The following is a 25884-nucleotide window of genomic DNA, read 5'->3' as shown; positions in this document are numbered from 1 at the left end:
AAGAAAAATAGGGAACTAAAAAATAGATATAATTTTTAAATAAGCAAAAGTAAAAAAAAAAGAAAACTAGATGAATAAACAAATAATGATAAGAGCAAAAGTTAAGATATTAAAGGCAAACTTGTAGAATTAGAGAATTAGTGATGGTTAAACCTCTCTAGAAGCTCTTTAAATAGGTCATTAAAAGAGAGAGACCGCTAATCTCTAGCAACAGCATGGGTGGACCTGGAGAGTATTATGCTCTGTGAAATAAACCAGTCAGAGAAAGACAAACACCATATGATCTCACTCACATGTGGAACCTAATGAACAAAATAAACTAATAAACAAAACAGAAACAGACTCATAGATACAGAGGACAGCCCGGCTGTCAGAGGGAAGGGGGGATGGGAGGCTGGTGGGAAAGGTGAAGGGATAAGAAAAACAGAACAAAACAACTCAGACACAGACAACAACATGGTGACTACCAGAGGGGTGGGGAGAGATAGAAGAGGGTAAAGGGGCATAAATGGTGATGGAAGGAGACTTGACTTTGGTTGGTGGCCACACAATACAATGTATAGACGATGTGTTATAGAATTGTACACTTGAAACCTAAATAATTTTATTAGCCAATGTCACTTCAATAATTTTTTAAAAAGAGAGACTGCCTATGAGCTGAACAAGTAAAAGTGCTAATTTACAATATTAAGAATGGGAACAAGATACAAACCTAGATATAAAATTCATTAATTAAGGGAATATTAAGTACTGTTTTACGGCACTAAAATAAACATCTAAATGAACTAGATAACTGACCCTGGCTTTTCTACTCTGGACCAGCTACATAATTTGTCATATCCCATGCCAATAAAAATATGGGGGCCCTTCTTAAAAATAAGCAGGAAGAGTGAATTTTAGAGACAAGTATCAAAATAAAAGCAAAATTTAGAGCATGACTGTGTAGTGCTATATGGCCTACATCTTTTCACACCCATTTTTCTTTTTAATCTGCACAACATTACATACTGTTGAGAAAACTGTGATTTGGATGATTCAATAATATTCCTGAAGTCACAAAATCTAAAGGCAGCAGAAGTCAGACTTCAAATCAGGTCTCCTGGCTGTAAGCCCACACTTCCATCAACTCTCTGATTCCATTCCACTCCCAGAATAGCATCTGATTCCTCTAGCATCAGCTCTTCACCACCTCCTATAGCAGTGATGGCGAACCTATAACACACGTGTCAGAGGTGACACATGAACTCATTTTTTTGGTTGATTTTTCTTTGTTAAATGGCACTTAAATATATAAAATAAACATCAAAAATATAAATCTTTATTTTACTATGGTTGCAAATATCAAAAAAAATTTTCTATATGTGAGATGGCACCAGTTAAGTTAGGGTTTTTCAAAATGCTGACATGCCGAGCTCAAAAGGTTCGCCATCACTGTCCTATGGGAAGAACACGTGGCCCACTAGTACTAAAGGACAAGATCAATATTTGAGGAGATAGATGTTGGGCAGGCTAGAGTCTAAGATGAAAAGCTGGCCAGAGCTGCCCTGAGAGTCGGCTGAGGAGAGAGAACTGTAGGGCTGGCATTGGTGAGTTCTTAGAAGCCCGGTGGATCCGTCAGAGAAAGCCAGGAAAAATCGTATCCATGTGGACTTCCTGGCAGGAGTGAATCAGCTCCAGCAGATAGAAGCTGGAGATGTTCAGTGAAGAGGCTGAGGAAGGAAGGGAGGCCCCAGGCCATCACCTACAGACCCTATCACATGTGCTTTGGGGTTTATTGCTGGAAAAGCGACAGCGAGACCTCCATGGAGGCCACAGCAATGCCCATGAAAGAAACAGCCAGTAGTTGGCATTTGTGTACCTGTAATACCCAGGGGCCATCAATGTCTAATTAACGCTGCCCGGTCAAGTGAGATATTCGGTGACCTTTAGCATTCTGCTATCCCTTATTTCAACTCTGGAGATGATAGATATGAGTACGAGAAATGGAGGAATAAAATGAGAAAATCATGTAAAAGCCGTCCACAGCCCTCCTCTCAACCAAAAGTAGGCCCGCCTACGTGAAATGTGAGTTGTCTCTTGGGATGAGGTAGGAGTAAGAGGGAAGCTTTAAGTTGAATAAAAAAGTTGAAGTTTTAAACTCGACAAGAAGTTGAAGTTTTGCTTTGGAAAAAGAGCTGGCCCAGCGTGGAGAAGGTAGGGAGATGTGACAGAGATCCATGAAAAGGCGGGAAGAAAACCAAGCCGATCCCTTCTCTCCTTTCACCAAGTCCAGATCTTTCAATAATCTGTAAAACATACATTTTTATTACCTACATAGTAAAAATTTAAATCAAAATAACATGATATGGTTATTTTAAGGATTTGAGATTATTATGAAAATTATTTCTTATAGAATCTGGTAAACATGGTACACGATCAAGCAGAACTGTTAGTATTACAACCCTGTAGTTATTACTATAGCGTAAGTTCTATGAAGGAGACAACCTGTTGCCTAGTCAGAAGTTCACACAAACTGGCTTGGCTTCGTGGTCCACGCTGATTTCAGAACCGGTGCTTTTTCTGCTAAAGGTCTAGTTGGGGGAGATTGCCATTTTGGGTCCCAGGATGAGAGGAAAGGGAACTACTTTTAAATCCAACACTTCCATGGTAGAAGATTATACATGGTCTGGAAAGGCTAAGGGTAGTCTATGTTGGGAGCAAAATGAGGTGTACATTAGTGTTCTCTGTCCCAAGTTATAATCAAGGGGGAGGGAACCTAAGAGGGAGCAGTGTGCAGAACAGCTTCTGGAAACTCCACTAGCAAAGAGGGTGCCCTAAAAGACGAGGGCAGAGCCGGAACCAGTTTGGCTCAGTGGATAGAGCGTCGGCCTGTGGACTGAAAGGTCCCAGGTTCGATTCCAGTCAAGGGCATGTACCTTGGTTGCGGGCACATCCCCAGTGGGGAGTGTGCAGGAGGCAGCTGGTCGATGTTTCTCTCTCATCGATGTATCTAACTCTCTATCTCTCTCCTTTCCTCTCTGTAAAAACTCAATAAAATATATTTTAAAAAAATAAATAAATAAAAAATAAAAGACGAAGGCAGAAAAGCCCACTCAAATTGGGACTGACAAGCAAGGCTCCATATTAAAAGAGATGAAAAGTTCATGTTCAAGACATCTGCACGAGGTTTAACAGGGTTATCTTTTTGGCAGAAAACATGGCCCTATTAATAGTAAAGCTCTTTGCAAATAGAGAGTACCATTTCTCAAGAATTGGAGATGAATCATTATCATAGCTGTTATATTATAAAAGGTCATTGTCGGGGATGATAAAGTTTCTAGTCAGCCAGTGCATCAGTTAAGTTGTGGCATTCTTTAACCAAGTAATTGCACTACTGTGTAAAAATCTGAAAATGTAAAAAGCTTCAAGTTCAAAGGTGTTCATCACCACCTTCTTATTATCATGAACTATTTGCTAGTGGTCCGAACCCAGCAATATGCAAACGGTTAATGAAACGATGGCGAAGCTACTGTAGGAAGCTACTGTGCAGCTCACACTTGGGAATTTAGACATCTATCCAAGGCATCCTAGGCCAGGGGCCCAGGAAACAGCGAGGACACGGGAAGGTGCAGGCCCAGAGGGGCAGAGCTTCCTTGGTTGAGATATTTGGGGGTTCCTTATGGGACCTGGAAGATCAGTGAAAAAGTTCTGAGGGATGGAAATCTAGCCGATAACAAAATGCACAATGATCTTCTAGGATAGAAGATAGGAGGTGTACTTTCTTGTACAATTTTCTCCTTGGAAGGCATTAATTTTTTTTTAAAAAAGGTGTAAAATAGAAAGGGAATTTCCATCTAAAAATGAAACCAGGATGTAATTGTAGTCACTTCTTATTGCACCTTCTAGATGTAAAAATAGACTAAATAAAATATAGGTAAACATTTATTCAACAAATTTTGCTAGGATCTGAGATGCAGTGACAAACGGGGAAGATGTGACCTCTAACTTCATTGGGTTTATTTTAAAGTGCTAAGGTCATAAGCTAATTAACTGTAACTGATATCATAATAGTAGCAAATGTCATGGGAAATAATTGGAGGGAGAGGGCAGTATTCTAAATAAGCAAGGCCAGGAAATATTTTCGGAGGAAGTGACATTTGGGCAGGAACTGAAGCATGAGGATGTAAAAGATGTTTGTGTAATTTATTTCTGGTCATTTGTGTGATTTAAATCCTCAGGATTTTAGAGAGAAAAGATGAGAACTGCAAATAAAAACCAAAAAGTAATTATGTGCGGTGATGGATCTGCTCATCTGATTGTGATAATAATTTTACAAAGTGTACATACGTCAAGTCATCACTGTGTATTCCACTATGAATACATACAACTTTATCTGTCCATTATACCTCAAGAAAGCTAAAAACAAATTAAAATTTTAATTAAAAAATGATATGACACATCAACCAGAAAATGTTGAAATAACATAAATTTTCAGTACACCATATTTATAACTAAAATACTATGCAAACTAAAATAAACCAGATTTTTGTCTTCATAATGTTTAATCAAATAATTGTGCAATGAAATATGCAAAATGGTAGCATTATAGCAAATTAAGAACAAAGAAACACACCTACAAAGGGGCATGGAAGGACACACCCAAATCAGGATAGAAGTTTACTTTACGGATGGAGACCATCTTGAAATCGAGTAACAAATGAAAATGTTATTCCACAATGTAATGTATGATAGGAGCTTAAATAATAAAATATTTTATTAGTTCTGGACTCTGGGTAAAACACATACACAGAACACTCAGTGATCACTAAAGTGAAAGATGGGAGAAAGATGGCACTTAAAATAATAGTAATAAGGAACCAAGAAATGGGACAGTTAATGACGTAAACTTATGTGAGATACAGAGTCAAGGGATTTTTTTTCAGGTGGAAAAGACTAAGGAATGCTCCGAACACACTGGAAAAGATTCACCAGAGATGCTAAGATGAATGATGCAGTAGGAAGTGTGACTAGACAGAGGCTGTTGAAATGCAAGAGGAAAGAAGTCTAATGTAATTGTGGAGTCGTGGGAAGGCAGAGGGATGTTTTCTTAATTGAAAATAAAAAGGAGGAAGATCCTGGTTGGGGTTTGATACCCAGTGGGGGGTGCCTGCAGGAGGCAACCAATGGATATTTCTCTCTTCTCTTTCTCTTTAAAATCAAAAAAATAAATAAAAATTAAAATAAAATAAATTTAAAAGGACAAAATGGCACCAAAATATAACACAGGTTTGATGGTGTGAAGAATGTTCAAGTCTTCCCCAGTCTGGTGGCTGTTTTTCCTGGTAGATTTTTCCTGGAGTCAGCTAGAGTCCTGTCTTCTGATCATCAGTGGAGACCAGAAGCTGCCCAGTCCTGCTGTCATTGTTACTGGAGCCCAGTCTCAGTAGAGAAATGCGTCTGCAGAGAAGCTGGACTGATGTACAATGTACTGCAGCAGCTGGAGAAGAAAACTCACAAAAGGCTAGCGCTGACCTTCAGCCACTTCCCACCCCGAAGGCCATATTCCTGCACGCAGGTGCCTTTTTCTCATTGTGTTCTAACAATTCCCTCTCCAAATCTGTTCCTCTGGCAGAGAGTTCTCTGCATGGAGGAGAAAACACCTGCACCAACCCCTGATGTCATGAAAAAGAAACTTCATGTCCCCTTTGTCAGACCCTTCTCCCCAAAAGCAAGTTGAATGGGACACGAAAGAAGCTTGGAAGTTGTAAAGGGAGGCATGTTCTTAGTCTTGAATGTCTGATCTCAGACATATACACCTGAGAGATGAGTATTTATTAAGAGGACCCCCATGCCAAAACAGATGAGCAATTCACATCTGATGATTTCAACATCTGGTTGGATATATAAAGGGAGGTCATCAGCTGAGAATCATGAAGGGATGGTTTGAGGAGAGGATGAACTTTGGGATAATCATCTTAGACCAGCGGTTCTCAACCTGTGGGTCGAACGACCCTTTCATAGGGGTCACCTAAGACCATCGGAAAACACATATATAATTACATATTGTTTTTGTGATTAATCACTATGCTTTCATTATGTTTAATTTATAATAATGAAAATACATCCTGCATATCAGATATTTACATGACGATTCATAACAGTAGCAAAATTACAGTTATGAAGTAGCAATGAAAATAATTTTATGGTTGGGGGTCACCACAACATGAGGAACTGTACTAAAGGGCCGCAGCATTAGGAAGGTTGAAAACCACTGTCTTGGACCATGATCAAAACAAATGTTAGAGACACATGGACGGATTCCCAGGCAGTGAATTCTCCTTTTACCATAATGCTTAGGTATGGAAAACTAAAGTTATTAGCTCACTTGTGTGATTTCCTCAGCTAGAGTCAGCTGCTCAGGTGCAGACTCCCAGAATATGGATTATAATTTCCATCTGAGATGAGTAAAAGAAAGGAAGATAAAGATAGTATTTTGAAGAAAGTAACAATAATGATGAATCAAGTGTTTCATGACTAAACAGTTGAAATTAAGGGATGTTTTAACAATGAGAAAATGATGGGATCATTGGTTTGAAATCCTTGGTATGTTTCCTGTTTTGTTTTGTTTTTTATTTTTAAGAAGTGAAGGGAGAAATGGAAGTTCTTAAACAAAGCAAGACAAATAGGTAGCTGTGGATGAAAATTAGGATGTTTCCTGTTGTGACTTCAGAGGTTATCTAGTGTTAGGTGGTCATAAATTCTAGAGTGTAGCCTCTCACTGAGTTGCAAATAAGATTTCTGGAGTTGAAAAGATAAAGAACCAAAGAACCCAGAGACTGTTGGATGCTTTATTCATGTAGATGTTGAAATCCTTGACAACCAGGAATTGAGATAGAGAGAAATACCACGGTCCTAGAGGCAAAAAGAAATGAAGAAAAGGCAAGACTATTCATAAAAGCGTCTGACTAGGAGGGAAGATGAGGTCCTTGTTAAATGAGAGGAGCTTTAAAGAGCAGGAGATCTGTCCACGCTGTCCACACTCCCAAGCAGAAGGAAGAGTGTGAATGATCTGAAAGTGGCAATTAAGAACACCTGAACACATAACCAAACGCCCAGCCCTAGGACAAGAGCGGGAAAACAAACCAAAAACCATAATCAGCTTAATTTTAAAAGAACAGAAAGAAAAGTGGTATCCTCATAGAATACCCTTAATTTACTTCAGCCGAAGTAGTAAAAGGAATATTCAGAAAGAGATTCAAAGTATAAGAACATTGACAGATAAGAGTCCAGAAGTTTCAAAGTCATGGAAGATTTGGAGAGGGAAGAGAGGAGTAGGAAATGGTGTCAGATGAGAGGATGTGTTCAATAGGGGGAAGAGAGGTCATTTCCCACCTAGGAAACAAGGACTTCAACATAATCCCAATCAAAATTGCAAGAAGTTATTTTGTGGATCCTGACCAGCTGATTTGGATGTTTATAGGGAAAGGCAAAAAGCACAGAATAACAAACACAATACTGAAGGGGAAGGACAAAGTCAGAGCACTGGCACTATCCAACGTCAAGCCTTGTTCTAAAGTTACAGGAATCAACAAAACAGAATAGAGAGCGAGAAATAGGTATACATAAATACAATCAACTGATCGTTGAGAAAGGCACAAAGGCAATATAACAGAACAAAGGTCATGTTTTCAATAAATGGAGCTGGAACAAACTGATATAAAAAAAATCTAGATGTAGACTTTACACTCTTCATTCATAAAAATTAATTGAAAAAGTATCACAGACCTAAACATAAAATGAAAATCTATAAAAATTTTAGAAGGTATCATAGGCTAAAACCTAGATGACCTTGGATATAGAGACAACTTTTTAGATACAACACAAAAGGTATAATCCATTTTAAAAATTGATAAATTATTTTTATTTGAATTCAAATCATGTGCTATGGAAAAAGACACTGTCAAAAGAATGAGAAGACAAGCAACAAAGACTGGGAGGAAATATTTGCAAATGACACATCTGATAAAGAACTGTTATCTAAAATATACAAAGAATTCTTAAAATTCAACAATAAGAAAATGAACAGTCCAATTAAAACATGAGCCAATGATCTTAAAAGACACCTCACCAAAGAGAATCTACACTAATAATAGACAAATATGTAAATTGACCGTGCCTTCATGACACCCCACAACCAATCAGGAGTGAGAATAAAAATTACCCTGACAAAGATGGCGGGCCTGAGGGAAGTGCACCAAGTGGCCAGGGGGCAGGGAAGGGCAGGGTGGGACACTTGAGTTATCACCATGGTTACAATGCAGGCATTCCACACCACCCCAGCCACTCCAGGCCTCTGGGCAGCATGGGAAGGCGGAAAGGCGGCTCTGGGCCAGAGTGAAAGTGATGCTGGCAGCCAGGGGAAGGAAGGCCCATTCTTGCACGAATCTTCATGCATCAGGCCTCTAGTATACATATAAGCATATGATAAAATGTTCATCATGTCATCAGGGAAATGAAAATTAAAACAAAATACCACTACACACCTATTAGAATGGCCAAAATCTAGAACACCAAATGCTGTGCCTTCCAGTTAATTTGCTATGAACTTAAAACTGCTCTAAAAAAAAAGGCCATTAAAAAAAATCTTCCTCATCAGATAACTCAGTCATGTTATCTGAGAGTTAATCACACAACAGTATGGTTAAAAAAATTAAAAATCTTGTTTACCTTTGATTCAAACTAGTCATCCGATCAGATCAGTATGTACCAAACCCCTAAATCCAAAGCATCTTTATTGGGAAAAATCTTCTTTTACTTCATGTCCATTCTCGACTAGTTCTCTCACCTTTTTTTTCTCTATTTTTTTTTTTTTTTTTTGAGGACTGGCAAGCAAACTCTGCTACTTTAAAAATATACTTTATAGGCTTGAAGCAATACAGTCCTTGCCAACCAACCGAGCATTTACTCCAAAATTGGTAGGAAAGCCATTTTTTGCTGAATGTGAACATTTTTCTCTAGTCACAAGTTCAAATATTTAATAAAACAACTCACAATAGCATTAGTCAGATGAAAATTTAAAAAGTAGAGTATTCCCTGCTGTCAGATGACATTAAAAAGTCTTACGTAATTTTAAAAGTATAAATAAAGTACCACAATTACAAAGAGAATGAAAGGAAGATCAGTCTTAATGACAGTGAGAGGGATTTTTGTTGGTAATTAGTTTGTATAATAAACACCTTATTCCTTGGAAAGTTGTGCTCCGGACACCCAATTGAAGGTCATGTCAATGTCACTGGAAATGAGTTTGCTCCAGCTTTCCTTTTCCCCCTTCCTAATATAAGTAACTCACATGCTCACTCTTCTAAAGGAACACCTGTCTCCCCACATCTCCCCATTGATGCTCTGGAGGGCCCCCTTCAAACGCAGCCTCTCTGACCCCTGTATGAAGCGTCTGTCCACACACAAGGCCATGCGCAAGTTTCAAAGTCTGGAGGGAATGTCAGAAGTACGCTGGAAATAAGACAGGCCTTCAAAAACAGAAACATAAAAGAAGGATTCAAATGAAGTTATGATTCTTTTATTTTTTTCTTACTAATCACTGGAAACTCAATTCTTTATTAACAGGTAGTCCAATAATCTTCTCTAAAGATTAATCTCTTTAATTGTCCAAGAGTCACGCTTGACCCAGAGAGCTAAATCTTCTCCTAATGCCTGGCATGGAGCAGACTAGACTCCAGCTAGCCTGCTGCTGTCACGGATCCCATAGTGCCCCGTTAGGAAGGTCACCCTGCACTGCCTTATGGGCGATGCTACCCACTGTGACAATGATGTCTCTGCTTGCTGAATCCCAGGCTCGTCTCGGAGGGATGATCCACTTTCCTGGATGTGGGCCCAAGCTGACAGCTCTTAGTAATCTTAGCTACGGGTCCCGAGTGAAAGCAGCCAACGGCTTCAAATCAAGGATCTGGACTCCCCACGCCTCCTGCCTCCCCACTGATTATCAACCCAACCCCCCAAACCATGAGGTCACCTTCTTTGTAAATTTTATAAAAAACCAGGAGCCTTATTAAACCTCTGCTTGGATATTTGAAAGATATTCTCCACTCTGCTCACACTTAATAATGCCAAGGTGATTTGCCATTCTAAGACATATCCTTAAGAATTTTGGGGCAATTTTCTGCTCTGACTCATACTAAGAAGTATAGTACTTCTGTTGCTAAAAAGGGAAAACTGTTGATCACCTTCAAGGCAACCCTTTGAGAAAGCACCTGGTTACACTAAGAATAGAACCTTTTGTGTTTCCTGCCTTCTGGAAAGAGAGTAATTTATCAAAATGTTACTCTCTACTACCGGTTTTATGCTATATTCTCACTACTTCTTTGATCAGTCTCTATATCCCTACGCAACAGAGGGAAAAACCGATAGTAACGTATGTATTATTTAGTGCCAGCTTTTGACCTACAGGATCTTCCTAGACAACATTGAGGGATACTTTTTGGGAGAAAAGGTGACTCATCAAGTTTGAGTGACCTGCTCTAAAACTATAGCTCAGTGGTTGAGTGTCCACCTATGAAGCAAGAAGTCATGGTTCGATTACCGGTCAGGGCACATGCCTGGGTAGTGGGCTTGATCCCCAGTAGGTGACGTGCAGGAGGCAGGCAATCAATGACTCTCATCATTGATATTTCTATCTCTCTCTCCCTCTCTGAAATCAATAAAAATATATTTAAAAAAATAAAACTATGGTTGTAGGCAGGATTTGAACCCCCCAGGTCTACTTATCTCTGAGGCCCATGTCCTCCCTATCACCCCACATTGTATAAATAGCCCCATTTCAGAGGTAATGAAAATGTACCTCAAAGGTATTAAATGACATGTTATTCAAGGTCTCCCAATGGGAAAAACATCAGAGTTCAAAGTCAGACTCTCCAAAAGCTGGGCCTCTTTCTCACAGCAGTTCTCTTAAAAAATAAAAACAAAAATCACACCACCAGTGGCTGTGCCTGGCTCTGGGACGGTTCCTTTTGTCTGCCCGTCAGCACCAGAAGGGAGGGGGGCAGGCCCAGTGAGGGCAGCCAGCCATTTGGAAGAAACCCTGATGGAGCCCATTAGCCAGAAACACAGGATGTCTGGGGGCACCTCTTAGAAATTCTTTCAGGGACCTTTTCAACACAATAATGACCTTGTCTCTGTTGTCAAAGGGCTGTCAGCAAGCACTTAAGGAGCTCACCTGCCCGCTAAATGCCCCCACGGGCCAGTGGAAATCCCTCAGCCAGGAGCAGAAGTGCAGGTTCTCCCTGATGGCCACCAGGTCCGGACAGCCTCGCACAGGCCAGCCAGGGGCCACCTGCCGCTCCACTGACCTTTGCAAGAATGGGCCTGAGCAGCAGGGGACAGAGAATTTAAAAAGGCAACCCCTGAGGTCCCTCCCTCCATGGCCCCTGAGAACACTTAACATTTGCACTCTCAGGAGCAAAAGCAAAACAGGAAACAAGCAAACAGAAGCCTCCACTGGGGGGACAGTCTCCCAAGCGGGCCACAGAGCTCCTGGCCATCAATTCCAAGCAGAAGCAGCTCCCAGAGAAGCGCCCTTTGCGTGCAGCGGGCTCTAAGCCCCATGAAATGTTCTTTATAAGCTTAACAGGCTCTGAGGAGGTCCCTGGGGCAGGCTTAGCCAGTTCTTTCTTTTAAGAAAATAAAACAAAACATGTGCATTTATAATACAGCCTGGCATCTAGCCCTGATCTCAAGAACAGTTTAGAAATGTCCCTGAGACAAGGCCGAGAGAACAATGTTTCAAAATAAAAACCCTTGTCATTTCCTTGTGTTCTTAATTGTATTCTTCCCTATCATGTCCCCATAGAAATTGGCACTCAGACCTTCTAATCATACTCTTCAGAGGAGAGAGGGCAGAGACCCTCTGCAAATCTAACAGAAAGTTGTCTGAAGGCCTCTGGGTATGTGATTTTTTTTCCAAAAGAAGGCTACGCTGAGTTTTTTAGAACAATATTACTATTCTTCTAGGTTGGTCAATTAATAGCAACTACACTGGGCTCACTGAACTAAAGTGGGACACTGTTTCCAAACTAAATAACCAAAACCATGGTTTCCCTGACGTGGTCAAAGCCCTTTTTATGTCAGATCAAGGGATCTCTCTCAAAAACAGCATGAGGTGACTTTGTTGGTGCCTGTCCCAATAATTCGGAAAATGTTGGGAAAATTAATCTCTTGGGAGGGAGGGGGGAGGGAGAGAGAGAGAGAGAGAGAGAGAGAGAGAGAGAGAGAGAAGGTCATCGCTACTAATCTGTTACATATATAAATGCACATGTTTGGCAAAAACATATATTCATAACTATACTAGTATATATTTTTGTTTCATATCCATTCCACAAAAGGCTTGAAGCCAAGACAATGATGAAGTTCTTTCAGTGCTTTGAAATCTACCTTCAGTCCTGCGATCCTCAAAAGTGTATCCACCCTCATTCTCCCGAGGAAACCGGTACTCAGGACGTAACTGCTATCACGTGACACACAGGAAGCTTTGAGTCAGGAAAAATATTTCAGTGTTTTCTTAAGTACGTCCCATGGACCATCCACATCAGAATACTCTCCAGCGCTTATGAAAGTCCAGATACTGGACCTCCTTACTCAATACCTGAACCAGAACTCTCTTCCTATTCCATCATTTCATCTGTAGAGAAAGCACCAGTGGTCATAGAGCCATAAAGACTGAATGAGATCATTTCTACAGCTTCGTGTATGGTCCTGGGCACTGAGAAGAACCCCATCGAGTGTTTGTTGAATCTGCCGAGTATCTCATTCGCAGCCACATTCTAGCATGTAGGTACGGCCCACTCCCTTCAGCCAGGTGCTTGCTCATGGCCTGTCTCCCGCAGGCTCCCGAGAACGGATTCTCATGCCCCTCCCCCCCACCTTTTTCTCCTGCTGGACTTCTTTAAGAAGACCTCATCCCTGGCACAGAGCAGCCACAGCACATAGGGGTTCAGGAGACACGTTGGGGCTCAGGGAAATGTTTTCTTTTTTAAAATCATAAAGTAACTTCATGTAATGCAGCCTGGGGTATAATCATCTTTATACCGTCACAATCGTGAGTGTATACACATGGCAAAACATATACACATTTCTAACCCATTATTAATTCCAATGGTTTAAATCTGCCCAGAAAGAAACGTCAATTGAGCTGTCAGTGTGCATACATTTTTGGGGCACCCTGTGTGTCCGATCGATTGATTGACTGACTGCTTGAGGTAAAATGTCTAGGGCCCACAAAGGTTACAATGAAGCCCAGCCACTGCTCCCCCCACTCCTTTCCTGGCCATCTGCTACCCATCACTTGCGATTCAGTTAAGGAGTCAACTTCTACAATAAGATTTCTTTGAAATAAGAGAGAGAGAGCAAGGGAACCTTAAAAACTAGTGCCCCGAGCTGTAAGAGGGGGAGTGGGTTCAAGGCAGTGCCAGAGGGAGAGAATGAGGAGCTCTGTCCTGGGAAGAGTATGAGGAGAAAACAAATAGAAAATGAGCAAAGTTGCAGATCCCGGCAGGAGTCAAACCCAAATTACTTTACAAACATAATGAGGGATGAGAGAAATCTATAGAATCTCATTTCTTCCTCCTGGTTTGAGAGCACACTTATTTGCCAATCAATTCTAATAATTGATTAGCTAATCAGAGGCTGCCTTTACAGCTGCAGGCAACAGTAGGTCCCATATCACTAGGCAACCACTGCCTCCCAGGGGAAGGAGCCAGCAAGGAGAATGCGGGGGCGGGAGCACCCCTTCATCAGGAGAGTCACCGGAAGAAAAAAAACACTCCTTATTTTGTTATGAAAATGCTTCTGACTTTTCAACAACTCCTCCAGGAGAGCATTGTCCTGGGAGTGCAAAAACAGCACTAGTGTCCATTACAAGTTCAGGACAGATTAGTTGCTTCTGCAAATTTCATCCTCTCATTTTTTTATTTTGAAGAAGAAAATGGAGAGTGGAGGATCAAAGTTGAAGCTTTAATGTTCACAGACCATAGTTTTTTTGAATTGACACAGCTGCCTGCTTGGATTAAAACTTTAAAAAGTCATCACTTCAAAATTAAGACTTTTAGAAGTAAGTCTCTGAAAAGAAGGTTGTTTTAAATGCCAATTGTGTGAAGGGATATTTCTCTTTTTAAATGATTAATAGTTTTAAAATCATTCTATACCTGCTTTAAAATCTTTTTATTTTGAAATCAATATAGACTCACAAGAAGTTGCAAAAACAGTATAGTCCTGGGTACCCTGCCCTCACCTTCCCTCAATGGCAAAGTCTCATATAGCTATAGTACAATATCACAATGAAGAAACTGAACTGAAATTGGCACATTTCATGATATTTTTCATCTTGCATTCCTCTGTGAATATATATATATATATATATACACATATATGCATATATATATGCATATATATATAGAAGCCTAAGTGACTGAATGACCAGTCGCTATTATGCGCACTGACCACCATGTGGCAGATGCTCAATGCAGGAGCTGCCCCCTGGTCATCAGTGAGCTCCCACAACCAACCTCCTGCGGCCCCTCCCCTCCCTGCACAGGCCAACCTCCCATGGCCCCAATCAAGGGACCCTACCTGTGCACAAATTTGTGCAGCGGGCCTCTAGTATATAAGATTATGTAAAATAACATAATATATAAATAATAATGTCTAATATAAAAATAATGTATAATATATTTAAATTAAAATCAGGTATCTATATACTGACAGTATTCCTGGAATTCTTACTGAATAAATAAGGTTCAATTTTAATTATCACTTTTTAGAACCAGCTCCTACTAACTCTTCAAACATTCTTCTATGTATTATGCTATTAATTTGATAAAGAAATTATGTAGAAATTATTAAAGAAATGTGTATACTGAGGAATACAAGTATAATGCATGTGGGTTTTGAGTAAGTGAAGTATAGATATACAGCGGGGCCTTGACTTATGAGTTTAATTCATTCTGTGACGGAGCTCATAACTCAAATTACTCGTATGTCAAATCTTAAAGTGAACGAGTGAGACACGTGATGCTGGGCTGATGTTGTGGTGTTCACTGTGACGTTCGCTGCACCAACTAGCGGTAGGGTATCTGAAGCTGGCTCGTAACACGAATTTTAGCTCGTAACTCAAAGCAAAAAAATCGGCGAGAGACGGCTCGTATCTCGAAAAACTCGTTAGTCGGGACACTCGTAAGTCAAGGCCCCACTGTAGATGTTTTCACAGTATTAGTGATTGCTTTTAACACGTTAAGCACCCAGTCACCAGTGACTGACACTATACTTTCCGTCTGGGAGACAAAACAGGCTGGGCGCTTAGTATGTTAAGATAAAGTTCAAAGATTTCAAATGCTAATTTGTTCACACTCATAATCTCAGTAAATGGCAGTGTCTCCTGAACTTCAGGAGAACTAGAGGTTAGGAAACCCAAATAATGTAACCACAGTAAGTAATTAAAGTATTTTAAGCAGCAAAGTTTCATTATGTTGCTCCAATTTTTTATAGCTATAAATTAGCAATTTATCTGACTTCTCCTCACCTCTCATGTTAAAAGGGGGCTAAAACCTACATGGTCATCACCAGTTGTCAAGAGGCAATAATTACTCATGAATTATCTCAGCAAATATTCCCTGAATTTCTGCTATTACATGTCCTGTTTGATATATCAAACATCTATCAGGGCCTGGAACATGCTAGAAAAATGCTATTATTCTAATTTTTTATGGGTTAAAGGAAGTGACCATCGAGTTTTCTACATTAACCCAAAAAAGTGATATTCTCCCACCTAAATCAGTAAGTTGCATAAAATTCTCCTCGTTATGCTTTTTTTTCAATCCGCCATCTGCAGTGGAGTCCCCACCAAGATGCAGATTTTCGTGAAAACCCTCCCGGGGAAGACCATCACTCTCGAGGTTGAACCCTCAGATAGGATAGAAAATGTAAAGGCCCAGATCCAGGATAAGGAAGGAATTCCTCCTCACTGATCTTTGCTGGCAAGCAACTGGAAGATGGACATACTTTGTCTGACTACAACATTCAAAAGGAGTCCACTCTTCCTCTTGTGTTGAGACTTCATGGTGGTGCTAAGAAAAGATAGAAGAAGTCTTACACCACTCCCAAGGAGAACAAGCATAAGAGAAAGAAGGTTAAGCTGGCTGTCCTGAAATACCACGAAGTGGATGAGAATGGCAAAACCAGTCACCTTTTTCAGGAGTGCCCTCAGACGAATGTGGTGCTGGAGTGTTTATGGCCAGCCACTTTGACAGACATTATTGTGGCAAATGTTTCAACAAACCAGAAGACGAGCAATTGTATTTAGGTTAATAAAAGACATGGACTAAATAAAATAAAATAAATAAAAATTCTCATTATAATGATATCATAGGGTTGGTCGTTTGCAGCAAGTACAGAACATCTATATATATAGATAGAGAGAGAGACTTCAGGTCAATTTTATATTTGCATTAATGTAGAGAAGGTTGATAAAATCAACTAACCAGAGTAGTTAATATGCAGTTAAGGAGAACTCTATTTTCTTTTATTTGTGTTTCTTTTTTTCCACCTTTATTATGATATAATTGACATATTGTGTAAGTTTAAGGTGTACATGTGTTGACTTGATACATGTATATATTGTGAAATTGTTATCACAATATGGTTAATTAACACACCCATCCCTCACATAATTACCTTTTTGTGGTGAGAACATTTGGGATCTACTCTCCTGGCTGTATTGAAGTACATAACAGTCTGTTCCTATAGTCACCATGCTGTACATTAGAACCCTAAGACTTACTCATCTGATAACCGGAAGTTTGTACCCTTTGACCAACATCCCCCCATTTCTCCTGCCCCCCAGTCCTGGCAACCATCATTCTATGATCTGTTCCTATGAGCTTGACTCTTCTAGATCTACATATGAGTGAGATATTACAGGAGAACTCTATTTCAAAGTCGGAACCTTTGCAGTTAGAAAAAAGTTCTCACAGTTCAAATTGGCCTCACAAGCAGAATCCAAGGTAAGCTGACACATCTACATATGAGTGAGATATTACAGGAGAACTCGATTTCAAAGTTGGAGCCTTTGCAGTCAGAAAAAAGTTCTCACAGTTCAAATTGGCCCCACAAGCAGAGTCCAAGGTAAGAGATACTCTCGTGTTGAAGGAATACCATGTGCTTTTGGTGCCTAGTAGACAGAACAGAGCAGGTGTTCCTTCTACACCAATATTTAGGTGACCTTCAAGCCTTTAGTCCAAAGAACCCCCCACCTACTGTGAAAGACGTGCAGGTAGTTTACCAGTCCTCTGTTGCCCAAAGTAAGTTCACCAGTAATATAATGCCTCCTAACAGACTTGGAAAGGGGCAAGGCCACACCTTCCTCTGCTTGGAACGTCCCTGAACATAACTGTCATGAGATTTAACACCAGGCACTGAAGAACACTTTCGGGCAGGAAGTTCTCTTGGTGCCCTTGGCTTTATCCACCTGTGACTCATTGAGAAATGCCTTATTTTCTAATTGGTCTGCTTTTTTCTTCTCTTTCTTAAAGTAACTCATTATGTTTCAGAGGTGACTTGTCACACCCAGAATCCCTCTGTGCTTACAGCAGCCCACACACTTACTTGGTAATTGCTCAACTTCTTATAATTTATTTGTATAAAATCCAGTTCTAAAGCCTTTTGCCTCCCCACCAGCAAATCGGTACAGTTCATTTAAGGAAACATTTTGACAGCCACGGTTTAATTTCTGCTGGAATTAATTGGCATAAGATTATCATTTCATTAATTCCATTAAAGTTGACTACCCATTTAAACATTGTTTTTACATCATCAGTGTGTTTTTGTTTTTGTTTTTAAATCCTCACTCGAGTATATTTTTCCCATTGATTTTTAGAGAGAGGGAGAGAGAAGGAAGAGGGAGAGGCAGAGAGAAACACCGATGTGAAGACACATCGATTGGTTGCCTCCCCCATGCTCTGACCAGGGCTGGGAGCCTGCAACTGACGTACCTGTTCTTGACTAGAATTGAACCTGGGACCCTTCAGTCCACAGGACAGTGCACTATCCACTTAGCCAAACCAGCCAGGGCATCAGTGTTTTTTATAAAAATCAAGGCTTTGTGTAATGTCACAGAACGGAGTACATTTACTCTGTGTACCCAGTTCAGTTTGATGTCCATTGCCATTTCAAAAGGGAGCGCCATTCGATAGAGCTCTCTAATCAATGCAACTCACTTCAGGGAACGGTTTGTATTCATGCTGTCTTTTCCTTCCAGTTACTAAGCACAGCCCAGTCTTCCTACAGCCACCATAGCTGAACAATCACATCGATAGTTCTGTAGATAGAATCAGGCAGTGTCAAGTTCAAACCAAAAATTTCCATTTTTCACAAAGAACTAATATTGACTAAAAGAATGATAATTTAAAAAAATAACAAACTCTGTGGTTTAACTAAAAGAGCATCTTTTTAGTTACTACTCTCCCTGGGTCTGCCAAACAAGGAAAGTCCATGCCTGGAGCCAGCGAAGCGAAAGGAGGCGCTGTGAGTCCGTGAGGAGCCCCCCTCTCACACGGCCTTGCTCGGGGACAGGGTTCTCTGAGCCTCACACACTTAATGACGGGCCTCCTTGGGGTGAGGCCCCATGTTCCATCCGCTTGTGGCATTTGAGGAAACTAATGGCATCTTATAATGTTTATCTTTAAATTAAAATTATGTGCATTTGGCAGATTTCAATCTCTTGGGGAGAAAAAAGCTTAGTCATTTCATGAATCTTACCTTCGGTCCAAGTATTTTTCATTTGAAAAATCATGACCTTGATGCTAAGCTATCATAGCAAGTATTAGGGGCACCCTGCCTATTCCCTCAAAATCTCTCTCTCTCTCTCTCCCCCTCTCCCTCTCTTTCTCCCCTCCCCCTCTCCTTACTCTTTCTGCTGCTGCTGAATGCTGCCTGTCTCCTGAGTCTCCGGCCTGCTCTGCTCCTGGGTGACTTCCCTACAGCCCTTGTCCTGCCTAGACCCATTTACCCATTGCCAGGCCTGCGCTCCCAAATCCCCCCGTACCGCCCTTTACAATTTGTAAACAGTCACCCTCCCTTTATCTCCTTTGCCCAAAGCTGCATGTAACAGATTAAGTTTCTGTAATCGCCTTTCCTGTGTCATTCCTCTAATCCTTTGTACTGGTCTCTGTGGCCTTGGCGGTATTTATTGCTGCCATTATCAGCTTCCTTGGCTTTGTAAAGGAGACGGCCGCGGCGGCAGTGCCCGGGTGGGGAGGCACTGTCTCACACACAGGGGCACAGAGAGACCCTGGGAGGCAGGTGGGAACCTGGGGGAGGTCACACTGCCCACAGGCTTTCTGTGTCACCTTGATCAAGGCCAACACGTGCTACCAGCCACGGTCACTCAAAGCCTGCCGGTGTCTCCGAAGAAGCAGGGAATGGAATTGGCATCCACTAGGGAGCTCTAGATGACAAGGGGTAGACTGCACAGGCGTGAAAATCAATCTCGGGGACTTGTTCCAGCCATAATTACTTACCCTCAAGATCTAATTTTCTTTTTAGAAATGACCTCGTCATAGACTTCTCCATATCACAGAGGGCTGTTTGTGTAGCCTGATAATTAATGTACATTTTGAGACCAGCAGGCTGCTTCCTCGGGGGGATTAAGATCAAAGGCACCCACCATCTCGCTCAAGTCCTTCAAACGGAAGGAGGGAAACAAGGAGCTTAGAAACCATCTTGAGAAGGTCAGTCAGCTCTGTCTTCTCAAAAAATAAATAAATAAATAAAAGAGAGAGAAGAATGAGAGCCGGAACCCAGGCTGCCTTACTGGTCATTCAAGGTCCTTAACCAAAGCTTCAGACCAGCTTCTAATCGCTGCCTCCCCGCAAGCCCTCCGGGGCGCAGGCATTAGAGGGCACATTAGATCAGGCCTTTGATGTACTTGGTCTCTGGTGGGGGCCATGTAAGTCCTCGGCGTTGTCACCTTTGGCTCTTTCCACGCCTGTGACCTTAGCTCACTGACGGTGACTTACAGGCGGCGTGTCAGGGCTCCTGAGAACAGCTCCCTCCGCCTCACAAGAGGTTGAGACCAGGAGCACTGGGTAGTCACCCTTGACAGCAGGACCCCCTCCACGGCCCAAGTAAACATAACTACAGGACAACAGCAGCTGTGACCTGTGCCAAGGGGTGGCAGGCAGCAGGCGAGTCACTGCCAGGCTAAGTAGGGAGGCTAAATCAGAAAGCTGCCTCGCAGGTGACCAGACGCCTGCCCAGGTTGAGCAAGTGATCCCCCAGCTTTGTCAGGGGGAGAGGGGCCTGTGTCCACTAGGAGTCCCGTAGAGAAAGTGCGGCTGCGATTTTTTGTGCATTTGTTTGTGTGTGTGTTTGTTTTCTTTCACTGGGTTCAGGGAGTCAGGAAGGGGTGCAGACCATCCCCCTAAGGAGGCTGATAAAATCAATAACAATTAACAAAAAAGCAGGCATATTAATTCCCTGTCTTGTTTAGTGTCATCATTTTCACCTGGCCATGCAGATCATAAAGTTCCATCTCCCTTACAACCCACATCCTGCTACAATTTCCTATCAGTTGTGTCTCCTGCACATTTTCCAGCTCACCCCGTCCTCTTAGTCTACTGCTGTTGCCTTCTGGGACCCAAAAGCCTATTTCTACGGCTCTTCAGAAAATATCTGTGTCCTGGGATTTCTTCTAGTGCAGGGAGTTTTAACCGGTGTGCCACAAGAATTTTTAAAACATACAAGGCGTGACTATTTAGTCAGGAGCACTGACCTCTTTCCATATAGATTGTCAAATAAAGAAATGAAAACAGCCAACACAACAATAGCTGCCTGGTGTAAACGAATCAAAATTATACCTATTTTTTGCCAGATCAGCAAAATATATATATGGTGTGTGTGTGTGCGCGTGCGTGAGCAAGGGAGTACTTCATTGAGAGCTTTCCATGCTCACCCTGTAGAATTTTAGCAATTCATTTGTGTGTGGCATGAGACCAAAAAAGGTTGGAAATTGCTGTTCTAGTGTATCCCTCTTATCAATCCCTTGTGCATGTAGGAACCAGAGAAATTCTAAAAGGTGAAGTTGATCCCTGTCCGGTTTGGCTCAGTGAATAGAGCGTTGGCCTGCAGACTCAAGGGTCCCAGGTTCGATTCCCGTCAAGGGCATGTACCTTGGTTGCGGGCACATCCCCAGCGGGGAGAGTGCAGGAGGCAGCTGATCGATGTTTCTCTCTCATCAATGTTTCTAACTCTCTATCCCTCACCCTTCCTCTCTGTAAAAAAATCAATAAAATATATTTTTAAAAATAAAAATAAAAGGTGAAGCTGAGACAGACTGAGTGGGCTGGGGGTCAGCAGACAAGTGAGGGCCAGCTAGGAAGACGGGGTGAAGGCCAGAGCGCCCTACTTTCATAGACCTGGGGAGGGAAGGGACTGTCTCAGGTGTCACTAACAGACACCTCCTGAACTTCTTTCCATCGTGAGACACAGGAGCACTCAGCATTTCATCCCAAAATACATTTTCATCCTCACCTTTTATTTCTCCCCCAGAATCTCCCAAAACTCTAAAAACCAAATGTAACGCTGACTGACTTCAAGCCTTTCTTGCCCATATCATCACTCCCGGGAACCGCGGTTCCCTCACCCAACTAGCAAGTTCTACTTGGTCTTTACAGTTTAATTGCAGGATGGCTTCCTCTTCTGAGGTCTTCTTTATCCATGGGCACCTGCCTCTATACATCCACTGACACTTTTTCATCAAAATGGTGTGTTGTTACATGACTTTAATTATTTCTTTATGTTTGTTCCCTCCACTAGGCAGAGTTTTTCCTGGAGGAAAATCCTAGATTTGTCAATGATTTCATTCCTAGCATCCATCACCATGACTGGAATACAGTTGCATAGCACAGACTTTTACTTAAAGTTAATTAAACTGCATGCAAGGATGGATTACAAAGAGGAAGCGAGTGAGAAAGAGAAGGCAGGCAAGCATGAGCATTTTAAGAACTAAAGATTATTTTCCCTGCTATTCCACACTGTGAGCTTAGCAGCACAGAGAGGAGGAGGTGGGACATGGGATGTGATGAAGATACGCCACACATCTTCAGTATGACAAATCAGTGTGCCCAAATACCCACACCCTCCTTGTGACTTTCACTGTGTCGCAGAAAAAGAGTTTATTTGAGCATAAATTGATGCCAGTCAGGCAGTGCCAAACCAAAAGTGGTTAGGAGCCCTTCGTCAACAAGAACTAGGGGCAAGGTTTTTATAGGGAAGATATGAAGGCAAAGCAAATAAATAGATTGGTTATAGCTGCAGCAGCTGTCTTATTCGGGAAAGCCTTGTTGGCTATTTCTGAGGCTCCTTCTTAAGTTTCTTTATCAGAGTTGAGTGCTCAGACTCTTGGGTTCTGGCTGACTTACATAAGCTGCCAGGGCATCTGAGCCACCCAGTCTGTGGCCCCCGTGTTTAGAGCCCAACCGTGCTTCTGTCCTCTATCCAATCTAGAGTAATCTTTTCTTTTCCCTCATTTAATGGATTCACTGCAATAGAACTATTTTAAGTGTCTAAAGTGTTTCATAATTTGTCAGAATCTGAAAGATCATGGAAATTAAAATTTGCCACATTCAAGCCCTAACCGGTTTGGCTCAGTGGATAGAGCGTTGGCCTGAGGACTGAAGGGCCCCAGGTTCGATTCTGGTCAAGGGCATGTACCTTGGTTGCTGGCATATCCCCAGTGGGGGGTGTGCAGGAGGCAGCTGATCGATGTTTCTCTCTCATCGATGTTTCTAACTCTCTATCCCTCTCCCTTCCTCTCTGTAAAAAAAATAAATAAAAAATAAATAAAATAAAATTTGCCACATTCAATATTGAAGCTGAATGGCTTTAGTTGAGTATACCATCCAGTTGGATTTTTTTTTTATCTTAATCTCCACCAGTTATAGTATCTGTAGCATATTGAAGATATTTTAGTAGATATGTTATATGAAATACTTAATACAAAATTTTTAAATCATGGTAATCCTGCTCTTTCCATAAGGAAACCACAGCTCAGGAAGATGAAATCACTTGCCCAGCTTTGCACAACCAGTCAGTAGCAAACTAGGAATCAGACTGAGAGTGTGCCCAACCCAAACCATGCACCTCCCCCACCTTTCCTTATGCTCCTTCCTATAACCAATGTCAACGCCAGTCCTCGGGCCTTCACTCTTCCAAAATCACAATCTCTATCATGATTCACTCCAACTTCACTGTTTTGTTTTTTTTAATGCATGTTTTGTTCCTGTTTTTTGTGTTTTTTCCCATGGAAAAACTTCTCTCCTGCCCACTCAGGGATTCATAATTCAGCTTCAGAACCAAAGCACATTTCCTTCTTAGGCAAATTAACTACAAGCTTCGGTGGAGAGTACCTAAATATTTTTCTTCTCAAATGTGTTTAGCAGGGGTGTGCACTATGGTTGGAATATCAGATAAAAATAATAGGTTGGGAGTTTTGAATCGCTTATCCACTAGCCAAAATCACTAAGAAGATGGAGAAATTAGCTCCGTAGCACTTTTCTAGGTACTCTGCCTGTTTGAGTGTATTTCTTCACTTAACATGTATTTTGAGCTATGTGAACATGTTTTAATTGACAACGTAAGTGTCTAGCCAAACTGAATCTCTGTAAAGTGGAGAAGCGCTGGGCTACGTGATCCTGCACTAGGTTCTCTCAGACCCCACTCTCCCTGGGGACCATACAAAGTCCTGCTCACATGGTTCTTTTAACAATATATAATTTTTTATTGATTTCAGAGAGAAATTCTCTCAGACCCCACTCTCCCTGGGGACCATACAAAGTCCTGCTCACATGGTTCTTTTAACAATATATAATTTTTTATTGATTTCAGAGAGAAAGGGAGAGAAGGAGCAAGAGATAGAAACATCAATGAGAGAGAATCATTGATTGGCTGCCTCCTGCATGCCCTCTACTGGGGATTGAGCCAGCAACATGGGCGTGGGCATGTGCCCTGACCCATTATTGAATCTTGACCTCTTGGTTCATGGATCGATGCTCAACCACTGAGCTATAACAGCTGAGCTCACATACCTCTGTAAAGAAGATCTGACTTTGATCTTACATGGTAAGGGAAGGACATAGAGGAAATGTCCCTGGGTATATTCAATATCTGTAAATTTCTGGATTTCCTCCATATCATATATTCTTATAGAATATAGAATTCAGTCTCATTTAAGAGCCTAAACCTTATTGGTAGGATGGAACAAATTTATTCTGTATAGCCTAGTAAGCAGAATGAAGGCTAGAGGATAAAATGTAGGCTGTAAGAAAGACTTTTAAATTTGAGGCAACTAAGTGTAATAAAAACCACTGGAGATGTTATGGATTGTGCACCTACTATGTGTCAAGCATCTAATTAAATAATGCATAGAAATCAATGCCATGGATGGGTCAGAGAAAGGCATGGATGCCTATTATTTAAGTAGACTTCAGACCTCTGAGGTATGTTAGATTGAGGTATGTTGCCTTTTTTAATTACTAGATTTGTATGAGCAGAGGAATTTGGAAAGAATGTTAACTATATCATATTTATGGTGCAGAAATCGTATGGGCACATCTTCAGTCTCAAAAGAAGGGCCTTATGGTATTGAAGGACAGGATGACATTCAAGGCCTCTGAGGAGCAGAAATGACCCGTCCCCATTAGCCTAACTCAGTACTCAGGCCTGAGAGCTGAAGGGAAGGAATGCTTCCAGTTCTAGAACGTGTTTCCTCCTGGCAGCAGCAGCTCGTCTAGAGAAGGACATGGTCACTGGGAGACTAAAAGTAACTACAATCCTTACATCCAAAGCAAAAGTTTGCATGGGACCCAAACAAAGGGGCAGAACAAAGGGGATGTTCCACCTAGAGGAGCAGAATTACAGCATCCCGGGCTAGCGTACATGGATTCCAACAAGTGAGAGCAGGAGAAAGCAGCTCACAGACAGAGTTCAGAACTCAAGGTGGGTGATGAGGACCCGAGCTGGTAGCTGTGGCCAGTGCAGAGCAAGGTGGCCCTGAACGCAACATGGCCAGTGTCCTCATAAGAAGAGGGAAGAGGATACAACGACAGACAGGAAAAGCGCCGATAGGACCGGAACAGGGACTAGAGGGACAGCTGCAAGCCCAGGAGAGCCCAGGACTGCAGGCCCCATCAGAAGGTAGGAATCAGCCAGGAAGGACTCTACCCAGAGTCTCAGAGGAGTCACCGCCCTGCTGATGCCTACAGGTTGGACTGCTGGCTTCCAGAACTGTGAGCCAGTGGATTTCCATTGTTTGAAGCCCCCGAAAACCACCAGGACAGCTAATGATGGGGAATGAAGCGCCTCTTTCCCAGACTTCTGAGTCTAAGCTATTCTTATCTCTTGACTGCGAGAGCCTGGTTTTGAAGTCTCTGGGGACACGTGCAGTGTGTTCCCAGAGCACTGATGAAATCTCTTGACTCTTCCAGCCAGCCCTCTCCCCCAGGGCCCCCCACGAATCTCCTCTGGAGATCACCTGTCTCTCCTGCTGCCTTTACTGGGAAGGGGGTTCCAAGACACAGACACCCCTGCTGTAATGTCCCTGAGAGGGGGCAGCAGACTACATACCAAACTGCATCCAAACCAGCGATTCTGGCAAAGGAAAGCTTTCCCTCTTCTGGGAGGAAAGAGAGAGCTATGCCATTTTCAGAGCAGGGCCTCTGAGGGCCACTCAAGGGAAGCAGCCTTTTGAGGGTGACATGTTTGTGCAGCCTGACTGGACCTGAACATTTGTAAATCAGGGACTGAAGCGAATACAAATGACAGGAAGAAAGGCAAGGCCAAACTCCC

General features: G+C 41.9%; 1 pseudogene across 1 annotated transcript in view; it reads left to right on the top strand.

Moving 5' to 3' along the window:
- Positions 1-15855: 15855 nt before the first annotated feature.
- LOC102762927 overlaps positions 15856-25884 on the top strand; it is a 25816-nt pseudogene continuing 15787 nt past the window's right edge. Inside the window, exon 1 of the transcript XR_001514522.1 lies at positions 15856-16337. The product of XR_001514522.1 is annotated as a ubiquitin-40S ribosomal protein S27a pseudogene (transcript). The remainder of the gene's footprint in view (positions 16338-25884) is intronic.

The sequence above is a fragment of the Myotis davidii genome, unplaced genomic scaffold (genome assembly GCF_000327345.1).
Source record: "Myotis davidii unplaced genomic scaffold, ASM32734v1 scaffold238, whole genome shotgun sequence".
Classification (NCBI taxonomy): domain Eukaryota; kingdom Metazoa; phylum Chordata; class Mammalia; order Chiroptera; family Vespertilionidae; genus Myotis; species Myotis davidii.
Note: the sequence above shows the minus strand (reverse complement) of the source record. Positions and strands in the feature narration are given on the sequence as shown.